The sequence below is a fragment of the Cryptomeria japonica genome, chromosome 5 (genome assembly GCF_030272615.1).
Source record: "Cryptomeria japonica chromosome 5, Sugi_1.0, whole genome shotgun sequence".
Lineage (NCBI taxonomy): Eukaryota > Viridiplantae > Streptophyta > Pinopsida > Cupressales > Cupressaceae > Cryptomeria > Cryptomeria japonica.
The window spans coordinates 247,230,756-247,237,673 of NC_081409.1; positions in this window are offsets into that span (position 1 = coordinate 247,230,756).

Sequence of the window (6,918 nt, forward strand, 5' to 3'; positions counted from 1 at the left end):
ATGCTCTTTTATTCTAGTCATGAACAAGCGACCTGTTTCTCCAATGTATGGAGTTCCACATGAGTATACAATCTTGTAGACACCTGTCTCTAAAATGGCATCCATAGTGTCCTTAAGCGGTGGGGCATGCCTCTTAATGGTGGAAACAGGTTTGAAGGCACACCGAAGACCTTTTTTCCCAAGGATTTTTGAGATCTTGTGAGATATGCCTTCAACATAAGGGAGAGAGACAAACGGGGCCTGAGATAGCGGAGAGGGCGAGGGATTGGAGATGGAAAGGAAATGAGATTTGGCTTGGAGGAAGGCCCTAGTGATTTACTTGTTCGAGTAGCCATTCCATTTGAAGACTTGACGAAGGTGGGAGAGCTCTTGTTCTAAGCGATCCTCATCACAAATCCAATGGGCTCTTAAAGCTAGGGTTTTGAGGATCCCAACTTTCTGGCTAGGGTGGTGATGAGAAGATGAATGAAGATATAAGTCAGTGTGGGTAGTTTTGTGAAACACCTGACGACCAAGGGATCCATCAGGAGTTTTACATATTAAGACATCGAGAAAAGATAAAAGGTTGTTGGATTCAAGTTCTTTGGTGAAGGAAATAGAAGGAGAAATGTTGTTGAGGTGATCATGAAACTCCTCTAACATGTCCAACCCATGGGGCCAACAGACATTGGTGTCATCCATATATCATTTCCACCACTTTGGCTTGAGGGGGAAAGAATGTAAGGCCACCTCCTCAAAATGTTCCATGAATAAGTTGGCAACAACTGGTGAGAGAGGGAAGCCCATGGCTACTCCATCAACCTATTCATAGATAACGCCTTGGAAGGAGAAGAAGGTTGACCTTAAGAAAATTTCCACCAAAGAGGCGATCTCCTCATTGACCTTAAGCTTGACAATCTCGATGGAGTCTAGAATAGGGACCTTGGTGAAGAGGGACACCACATCGAAGCTCACAAGAGTGTCTTGAGTGTCCAACTTGGAATCCTTAATAAACTGGACAAATTGGTTGGAATCTTTGATGAAGGAGTTGGATTTACCAACAAGTGGAGAGTTTAATTTGGCAAGAAAAGCGGCTAACTTGTAAGTCGGAGACCCAATGGTATCAACAATGGGTCTCAAAGGAATGTTGGCTTTATGAATTTTTGGGACCCCATATATACGAGGGGCCACTTCCTTAGAAGGAAGAAGATGAAGTTTGGTAGAATCATCCAAAGAGGAGTTGGAAATAGCCGATCTAACTGCCTTCAAAATCTTCAGGCATGTTTTATGCGACAAAATTTTGTAACTAATGGAATCTGAGAGGAGGAATTCCATTTTGGCCAGGTAATATGGTTTTCTCATTATGACCGTGGCATTACCCTTGTCTACTCTTGAGATGATAAGGTCATTATTATGCATGAGATTATTAAAGGCCAACAACTCAACTTTAGGGTTTATATTTTTTGACTTTTTTTCTTTTTTTCTTTTTGTTTTTTAGTGGTTTTATTTGTGTTTCTTAGCTTTCTTTTTCTTTTCTTTGGATGGTTATCTTTTTCCTTTTCCTTTCTCCTTGTTCCTCGTGCCCTCCCCCACCCCACTCCTCTTTATATTTTGTCTCAAATCTGCAACTCAACATCTTTCATGTCTTTGGAATTCTTTTCATCCTGATGATGAATCATGGAGTGTGATTCGAAACGTTGATGGGAAAAAAATACACACAATCAAATCCAGAAAAATACATTAGAAAGCATATTTTCCTAAAATAAGACATGGTTCGTGGTTTTTTAACTCACCAACACTTACTTGTAGGTTTTTGTCTCACATATGGACATGTGAAAAGTAAAATACAAAATCAAGTGAAAAATATCAAAATTAAGGACAAAATTTAAATGAGTCATATATGTAAGAACCTCTTATTTTATGAGGTTATGAATATAACCTTATTCATGTATGGTCTTTTGTTCATTTGATACTCATGATATAAGAAATTGTAGACAAGTGTAATATAATGGTGTTACATAGCAATTATATTAGCAAATTTATGGACACGATGACTTATTAAACTAAGGTTTAAAAATTTATTTGAGTCACCTAATGAGTTGACACCTATAAAACTAAAAATTTTGTATCAATTCAAATAGGTTAATATAATCATAACTAGGTTTCGAAGAAGCCACTCAAAAAAACTTTTCTCTAGCCTATCGATGACCATTTTGAGTAGGGTAATATTCATAAAAAAGATAATGGGATGAGAATTATAGAAATGGTATTGCATAAGGTGGTGGGTGGTGATAAATGTGTAACAAGTAAAAACCTTTTTTTGGGTCAAAATATAGAAATATTAGATTCACCTCTATTGGTCAATTGGTTCAACCATGGGTAAGAGTTATTAATTGTAGGGAAAATAATTTGAATATGTTTTTATTTTAATTTTAATTTTTGTGTATTTTTGTACTTTCTAGGTCAACTTTCTTTATTAAGGCATGACAAATTTGTCACTTTATGCTTGAAGGAAAAAGACTTCACAATAGATATAAAATCACCAAAATATTTTAAAATAATAAAATGTTAATGTGACTACCATGCTTTGGGAGGAAGATACTATGAAAAATGTTAACTTGTCACAACAAAAATATAAAGTTGTTGAGAACATGTACTCAGAAAATTACGTGTCTAATCTCCTATATCAAAATATTAATTTTATCTACTCCTTTATAATATCCTATGAATCCATATATTCTAGTTTTATTCCTCACCACACCATAATTTAATGAAATTTATATTTAAAAATAATACATTTTAAAAAACTTAATATAAATAATATAAAATAATATTCTTTCATGCAAATACAAATGCTTTTTTTTTAAATGTAAAGACATTGTCAATTTAATAGTGGTTAATCTATAAAAGATCTAATTACTAAATATGGGTAGAATATACTGGTTATTAAGACCAAGATAAGCTCACTAGTAGGGTATTGCAAATGTTGGAGCACATGTGAAATCAAGGGGATGTTACAAGTGTGGTTGTCATTGTACCGAAAGATTGACCTGTTAATGCCCGATACAACCACTAGACTTATTGAATCCATAGGAGGCGGTTAAGCCATGTCACAAACCCGAGCGTTGTGTTGCACAACACAAGGAGACCAGGGGCATACATCTAGTAACAGGGGATTCATATAAAAATATTGTCTAGTGGAGATGGATAGATTTTTGTTCTATGAATCTTTGAAGAGAATTATTTTTCCTTATTTAAGAGAAATGTAAATAACATATTTTCTCTTACTCACTTTCTCGGTGCTTGAATGCCTCTATTAGCTTAGGTCTTTGAATGTAAAGCCATTCCAATTTAAAAAGAATGTTAATGTATAATGTGAAGAGTATCACAAAAGTCACGGTTATTTTCTTAGGTTTTTTAAAGAAATTTTAATTATTATAATTAGGATTTTATATAAAAAAATTTACTGATAAAAGTAATTTCAAGATGTATACTTTTTACATGTTTCAAAATTGAGAAAAAATGATTTTAGAATTTTTTAGAAGAATATTTTTTATTTATTTTTAATCATAAAACATGAGAGATAAGATCAAGCAAGAAGACATATTCATATTCAACAAATTAATTGTTATGTTAATAGGAGGAATTTTGTTTGTAACTTTGCAATAAAAATGCTCATTTCTTGTTGGATCTCCTCTCTCCTCTTTTTATAGTTGAAAAATAACAAAGTCCACTTCTTACAAACTTCTAATAACTTACTTTTTATCTCATTTAAAAAGCACTTAAATATTTATATTTTTTTTTCACCATAAAATTATACATCTATATATGTCAGTAATATACCAAAAAAGATCTCTCTCCCATAGATACCCCAAACCCTACTCCCGTAGATACCCTAGACCCTACTAATATATGGAGTAGACTAAATAACTAGATGAGGGGACCTCCCATCTCCCACCTCTACTCTCTACTATTGTTGCAATCTAATACCTTGTTTTTTATATACTTTATGACTTGCATGTTAATCCTATATTATCTATTCATACATATAATTTGCACCATTACAATGGTGTAAACAAATAATTGTATTGATCCATAGTGTTTACAATTTGTGTTCTAAGTGGCCTTGGAATTGCAACTTTTAGTGTACCTACTAGTCTTAAGCTATTGTCAACCAAATATTAATGATAATGTTTTTGGATTGCAAGAATCTAAGAAATGAGAATGATATGAAGTGTCTTATACAATACATCTCAACCTCAGAAGATAACACTCATTAATGCTTTCATACGATCATTTGTCCTATGTTAGATCACTCAAAAAATTGGTTTTTAGGTGATACAGATTGAAAAGATCCTTTGTAGCTTCTAATAAGAATATGGGTAGATCTCTAGTAAGCATAGGAATAGTAGGAGAAACCGTAGGGGAAGAGGAAACCTCTAGTAAACAAGGAGAACCCCTTCCCAACCTCCGAAAGGTAGATTCTAAGGGTATCACATGAAAAGGACACACAATAGGGTGAGGTGAGGTAGGGGAAGAAGCATCGGCTTAAGAAGAAAACAACATCCACTAGTAGAAGTTAGAAACCATGACAAGAGTAGGTAGGAAGGAAAAAAATCCCTATCTAGTTAAGGGTTAGTGCAGGATCATGGGGGGCCAAAACATGGCATGTGAAAAATAGCCTTTTCCACTTGCCTAAAAACGTGAAAAATCCGTGTTGACTTTTTTCTTGGCCTGGGTGTCAGTACACCTTGGCATGGTAAACACCTAGGCAAATCGGATATCCTAGGTTAAAAATAGGGAATAACAGTGAAAACATTGATCAACCAAAACTGCAACAACCAAACCCTCCTACACAAAACCCTCCTTTGCCAAACTCCCCCTCAATTCAGGATTTAATTGCACAAAATTTGAACCAATTGAGGGGGATTGCAGATGTCTATCATAGGATCTCACACCTGAACCCAATGTTTGATCCCCTCATGTCCATCATAAAGAGTATAGAAATTGTCACTGAGAAGCACAATGCTGCTCTTTTGTGGTGAGATTCTATGAGGGAAATATATGTGGATGGCTTGTCCTATAAGGAAATCAAGGATCTCGAGATATACAAAACCGTTATCGCTGCATTGTTTGTGAATCCCCACACTGGTCAACCCATAGACCCCCAAAAAACAAAACTCCCTATTAAATGGTGCACAAATGATGATATTATGAAAAAAATTTGGGATCGTTGGTGGATGTTCTTTCGATAAACCACCCAACAACAATCTTGATGTCCTCTTCTACTTCATCAAAAAATTGTATGCTAAGTTTGTTTTAGGAAAACATGTGAACTACTTTGACATCAAACCTTTCTAGGGTGTGGGTTTAGGTATGCCCGGGGCAGTCAGAGTAGTCCAAGGCCCATATGTCCCCTCTCCTCATGTTGATCCCCCACCTCTAATGTAGCATCCAGATATCATCTGTGAGGCAGCGTCATGGACCATATTGGCTATTCACTCTTTGAGTAGCCTTTTAGTTTCTCAGGTTAGAGCAGCAACTCAACCTTCTTTTGAGGGTAGTGGTGCATCTAGTGGCTTACACGTCCTCCTTAACTCCACACATTTGTGTGCCCCATAGTTGTGTCATGTTTGGGCACCTATGAATGGGTCCAGTTGAACAACCTATTGATCCTCTTGCACACACTGTAGATTATGAATTACATGAGATGCACGATGCACAAAATGTTATGATGGGGACTAGAGGATACCTTGGAGAGTCCTCCCATGCTAGAGGCGAGGAGACACCTTCATCATACATTAATGATGTAGTGGTAAGATTTGGATTTTCACAGTTCATTCTATATTTTAAATTAATATTTATAATCTAGATAATATTAAGTACTAATGTTTATATACATGTTCTATTTAATAGTTGATTCATCTACAGAGGAGGAGTTGGCACAGATCCAGGAGGGCACCTTGACGACCATTTCTTTTTGCCTTGATACCTTTATGGTACATATATTATTGCACCTAGTTGTTTGTATTTTATTGTACATACATGCTCATCATTTATATTGACATTAATTAGATTATGTAGTAACTTGCATGTATATCTTATTTTACTCTTGTAGGGAACGAGTAGCGCGAGTGCAGGTTGTGTGATTCGGGATCTAGTAGTGCAATTGGAGACAAGGGAAATGTAATTGAATGCAAATATGATTGAATTAATAGTTTAAATAATTTATAATTATTATACACGTCTAGACATAGATTGATAGTTTCACATACTTGTTGTGTATATGTACAAAAATTTCCTGGCTTCACATCCTTGTTGACTACACCCACTATACCTGAAGATGAAGATGAACAAGAAGAAGAGATGTCTCGGGTACATGTGTTTATTTTATTTTGTGTTTAGTAGATATAATTCGTTATTATCAATGACAATTATATGCTAACTTGTATCAATGTCATGTTTGTGAACATATGTAGGTTGTGTATGAAAATATTGAAAACATACCTACTCTATCAAAGACATACATCAAGAGTCCTCCAAAGCCAAAGAGAAAGGGTGGAGATGAGGTAAACAAGAATAGTTCAATTATAGTTCATTTTTTATGTTAACTTTTTGAATGTGAGTTATATAATATAACTAATCTTAATCGTGGTTTGTTTTTTTCTTGTGCAATATCTTTCAAAGCCGAGTAGTGTGGCGAAGAGGATCGATTTTGAAGATCCATCAGTAGCTTATGATGTTATAGATAGTTTTGGGATGCTTACATGTCTAGTTGGCATGTATATATTGTATATGAACATACATTCACGTATGTAGACATAAATTTTTGTTTGAGTTGGTGTTTATGCCATATTTGTGTATGGACATACACTTGTAATTATTTGACATTTTCATATATACAGAAGTTGATATTTGATCATATAAATTGTTGCTCAT